Source organism: Emys orbicularis, chromosome 1 (assembly GCF_028017835.1).
Source record: "Emys orbicularis isolate rEmyOrb1 chromosome 1, rEmyOrb1.hap1, whole genome shotgun sequence".
NCBI classification, from domain to species: Eukaryota; Metazoa; Chordata; order Testudines; family Emydidae; genus Emys; species Emys orbicularis.
This window is the reverse complement of record NC_088683.1, coordinates 49,851,650-49,856,429: the sequence shown is the minus strand read 5'-3', so window position 1 is coordinate 49,856,429 and position 4,780 is coordinate 49,851,650.

Genomic DNA, 4,780 nt, shown 5'->3' with positions numbered 1-4,780 from the left:
GTGCGTCCCTGCGCCTTCGCTCGGAGATTTTTCGTAGCAGTACTCGTACTGGCCACGCATGCGCAGAGGCTGCCCCTCGCTGTGAGTCTAGGATAATAGTACGCATGCGTGGCCAATCTCCTCAGTTCCTTCTCTACAACGGAGGCTACCCCAACTCCGAAGTAGAGGGGAGGAGGGTGGGTAGTGGAGCACCCACAGGGACACTCATCTCGAAGAACGTCAGTTACTGCACAGGGTGAGTAACCTCCTCTTCTTCTTCGAGAGATGTCCCTGTGGGTGGCTCCACTCCAGGTGACTTAAAAGCCGTATATCTTAAGGAGGTAGGGACTTCGGATCTGATAGGAACGCCGTTGATAGTACAGCCCTGCCCAAACGTATATCAGATAGAGGGCCTTGAGTAAGGGCATAGTGTTTAACAAATGTGTGCTCAGAGGACCAGGTGGCTGCTTTACAGATATCAGCCAGGGGAACTTTGCGTAAGAATGCTACAGAGGCAGCCATAGATCTAGTGGAGTGTGCTCTGATGCCGTCTGGAGGTGTAGCTTTCTTTATCTGATAGCACAACCGGATGCACTGGGAAATCCAGTTCGAAAGTCTCTGGGTAGAAATAGGCGTACCTTTGGAACGCTCCGCGATGGAGACAAAAAGTCTGGAAGAATTTCTAAAAGGTTTGGTTCTATCCAAATAGAAGGACAAGGCCCTACGTACGTCTAGTGTATGCATTGAGGCTTCGAATGAGTTCGCATGTGGCTTCGGGAAAAAGGTTGGTAAGTGTATCGGCTCATTAATGTGGAATGACGAGTGTACCTTAGGAAGAAAATTGGGGTGTAACCTGAGGGTAACCTTGTCTTTGAAAAATAGCGTATATGGTGGGTCTGCCATAAGAGCTGCTATTTCTCCTGCCCGCCTGGCGGAGGTAATTGCCACTAGAAATGCTGTTTTCATCGAAAGGTGTAAAAGGGAGCACGTGGCTAGGGGTTCAAATGGTTGCTGAGTTAGGCAAGATAGAACTAGATGAAGGTCCCACGGAGTGGTGGGTGGTTTTATGTCTGGGTATAGGGTTTGTAGTCCCTTGAGGAAGCGCTTGGTGATCGGATGAGCAAATACAGAAGTATCATCGATTTTGTCATGAAAAGTTGTAATAGCAGCTAAATGGACCCTGATGGAACTGGAAGAAAGGCCGGATTGCTTAAGGCCCAATAGGTATTCAAGTATGAGCGGAAGAGATGCTGACGTGGGACTAAGTTGTTTAGTTGAACACCAGTGTGTGAATCGTTTCCACTTACATAGATAGGTGGTGCGAGTAGATTGTGTTCTGCTATGTAGGAGCACTCTTTGAACTTGTTCAGAGCAATCTAGTTCGTTTTGGGAGAACCATGGAGGAACCATGCTTTGAGGTGGAGCATGGGTAGGTTGGGGTGGAGAAAACGGCCGTGTTGTTGTGATAGGAGGTTCGGAATGAGAGGCAAGGGGATTGGTGGTCGAATCGACATTTTGGTGAGAAACGGAAACCAGGGCTGTCTGGGCCATGATGGGGCAATTAGGAGCACCTTGGCCCCATCTGTTCGTATTTTTATCAGGACCCTGTTCAGAACCGGTATCGGGGGAAACGCATAGAGTAAGTTTTGGTTCCATGGGATCATGAATGCGTCTCCCAAGGAATGTTTGCCTAGCCCTGCTCTGGAGCAAAAATTGGGACATTTCTTGTTTTTTGCAGTTGCAAAGAGGTCTATTTCTGGGTAGCCCCAAATGCGGAATATGTTGTGAATGGTGTGCTCGTTTAATTCCCATTCGTGATCCCACGGGAAACGTCTGCTTAGTTCGTCCGCTGTGGTATTCATCACTCCGGGAAGATAGGCCGCTGATACCCGGATGTTGTTCGCAATGCACCAGTTCCAGAGCTTCAGAGCCTCTGTGCACAGAGAGTGGGATCGAGCTCCCCCTTGCCTGTTCACGTAGAACATGCATGCAATATTGTCTGTCATTATGCGTACGTGTTGGTTCTTGATCAGTGGCAGGAACTGACGGCACGCATTGCGAATGGCTCGAAGTTCTAGGACGTTTATATGGAGAGAGGACTCGGTTGAAGACCAAAGCCCCTGGGCTGTGTGGTGAGACATGTGTGCACCCCATCCTGTCAGAGATGCATCGGTCGTCAGTATGAGGGATGGAGCCTGCTGAAGAAAGGGGACTCCAGAGCAGAGGTTGGAGTGAATTGTCCACCACTGTAGAGAATCTTTGACTCGGATAGGTATGGAGAGAGTCTTGTTTAAAAGGTGCACATTCGGTCTGTACACTGTGGCCAACCACGCTTGGAAGCACCTCATGTGTAGACGTGCATTTTGGACGACGGAGGTGCACGAGGCCATGTGACCTAGTATTTGTAGGCAGTCCCGGACAGTCACCTGGGGACTGTTGCGAATCGTTGTGGCCAGTTGACTTATAGAATTGAAGCGGGCTGGTGGGAGAGATGCCAACCCCGTCCGGGAGTCTAGGTATGCCCCTATGAACTCCAGATGTTGAGTGGGGTATAATGTGGATTTGTTTTTGTTTGTTTCCTATCTTTAGGCCTGCAAGTAATCGATGGTAAGTCGTATGGATCGGAGAGCTTCGTCGAACGTTGAAGCTTTGAGGAGGCAATCGTCTAGGTAAGGAAATATTACGACCCCTTGTTTTCTGAGGTAGGCTGTAACTACGGCTAGGATCTTGGAAAAAACACGGGGGGCCGTGGACAGTCCGAAGGGGAGAACCCGGTATTGGAAATGTGTGGAGCCGAGAGTAAAGCGTAGGAATCGTCTGTGGGACGGGTGTATAGTCACATGAAAATAGGCGTCCTGTAGGTCGAGGGCTGAAAACCAGTTGCCCTGCTCCAGCGCTGGGATTATAGTGGTGAGAGTGACCATCTTGAACTTTTGCTTTTTGACAAATTTGTTGAGCCGCCTGAGGTCGAGGATTGGTCGCCATCCCCCATTTTTCTTCTCTGTTAAGAAATAATGGGAATAAAACCCCTTCCCTCTGTGTCGTTCTGGCACAGTTTCTACTGCTCCCAGTTGAAGGAGATGCTGCACTTCTTGGAAGAGTAGTTGCTCGTGAGATGGGTCCCTGAAGAGGGACGGGGAGGGTGGGTGGGTGGGAGGGAGGGAGAGGAAGGGGATGGCATATCCAATTGTAACTACCTCTATGACCCATTTGTCGGATGTAATTTGTTGCCATTGATGAGAGAATGGTCGTAGGCGGTGTCCAAAGATAGGTGTGCCGGCTGAAGTGGGAACGCTGTTTTCTAAACCCTCGACCAATGCTTCAAATCTGCCTATTAGTTGGAGGGGGTTGCAGCGCCCCTGTAGAGTTAGGACGACGACGTTGGAATCTTGGTCTTTGGCGTTGTTGTGGCTGCTGTTGTTCCTGCAGTCTATAGGAATGTTGTGTAAATGCGGGGTAGCGTGGTCGTTGATAAGGTTGGTATCTAAATTGTCGTCTTCTGGTCGCAGGTGGCTGGAGGCCTAGGGACCGGAGGGTTGCTCTTGCGTCCTTCATCGAATGAAGCATGTCGTTTGTGGTGGAGGCAAAAAGTTTTTCCCCGTCGAAGGGAAGATCTTCAATGGTGCTCTGGACCTCTCGAGGGAAGAAGGAGGAAGAGAGCCATGAACCCCGTCGCATGACCACTGCTGTGGCGGTCGACCTTGCTGCAGTGTTAGCTACATCGAGGGCCGCTTGGAGAGCGGTGCGTGATATGGTTTGTCCCTCGGAAACCAGAGCTGTGAATTGTTGTTTCTTCTGCTCTGGGATGTGATCAATAAAATCCATGAACTTACTATAGTTTTTGTGGTCATATTTTGCAAGGACTGCGGTATAATTAGCTATGCGAAACTGTAGCGTCGAGGATGCATATACTTTACGGCCGAAGAGGTCCAGGCGTTTACTGTCTTTGTTGGCTGGGGTGGAGCGGGCGTACTGTTGTTTGGCCCTCTGGTTCGCTGCGTCCACTACCAATGAGTTTGGCGCCGGATGGGTAAAAAGGAATTCAGAGCCCTTTGAGGGGATGAAATACTTCCTGTCCGCTTGTTTACAGGTAGGTAGGCTTGTGGCTGGATTCTGCCAGATGGATTTAGCGGGTTCTAAAAGGGCTATGTTGATTGGCAATGCCACTCTAGAGGAAGAAGAGGGCTGCAGGATGTCTGTTAGCTCATGCTGTTGTTCAGTGACTTCCTCCAAGTTAATTTTTAAGTCACCGGCAGCTCTTTTAAAGAGGTCTTGGAATTTTGCATAGTCATCCGACGGTGTTGGAGGAAGGGGAAGTAAGGCTTCCTCAGGCGTTACGTCGGGCTCTGCTGGAATAGGAGCAGGACTCAGTTGCTCCTGGGAGTGTGACGGTGCTGCCTGGTATCTTATGTCACCGGCAGATCCGTCACGTGGCGGTGCTAAACCGGCGTTGCGCCTGGTCGAAGTGCCGTAACGCATGCGTTCTCGTGGGTACGATACCCATGGTGCCCAACATTGCCATGGTGGTGGGTAGGGCATAGGTGGTGCCATCCAAGGGTTCACTCCCCATGGGGCAGGGTCCTGATAACAGGCTGAGGTGATTTGTTTGTAACCCCTGTTGATTGGGGTGTGGGAGCCTTGATCAGGAGAAAAAACTGCCTGTGGATCAGTTTCCTCCTCACTGGAGGAAGGTTGTTCTGATCCTGAGTCATGCACTGGAGAAAAACAGGCAGTCATCAGGGGAGACTGCAGAATAGGTGACACCGATAGATCTGCTGTCTGAGTAAATTGAAGAGGTGAG